We start from the raw sequence: 355 nt of genomic DNA, 5'->3' as shown, positions 1-355 counted from the left end.
ACAGTAAAGACTCAAACAAACAAAAGCGAAAATCACGTGAGTAATGATTTTAAAAGTTGCTAAAACTTAACTTGAGTTGCAGAGGACAGACTGGTAAAATGGTGTAACATGTAGCAGTTCGAATTAAGCGAAGAAGGAAAATGATAGGTCATTAGTAGTTAATGACAACTCTGGAACAATTAAAGGGGAATAAAAAATTAAAAAAGTGAAAAAGAGTGAAATGAACTGTACAAGGTAACGTTAAAGAAAATAATTATATGAAATGCTAGGAGGAGAAGCGACGACAAATTGGAATACTGTGAAAAAAGCAAAAACATTATTTTGAACGTTAACTTATACCTTTTGAAAAGAGAGG

The sequence above is a fragment of the Penaeus monodon genome, chromosome 15, assembly GCF_015228065.2.
Source record: "Penaeus monodon isolate SGIC_2016 chromosome 15, NSTDA_Pmon_1, whole genome shotgun sequence".
Taxonomy (NCBI): domain Eukaryota; kingdom Metazoa; phylum Arthropoda; class Malacostraca; order Decapoda; family Penaeidae; genus Penaeus; species Penaeus monodon.
This window is presented reverse-complemented; position numbering follows the sequence as displayed.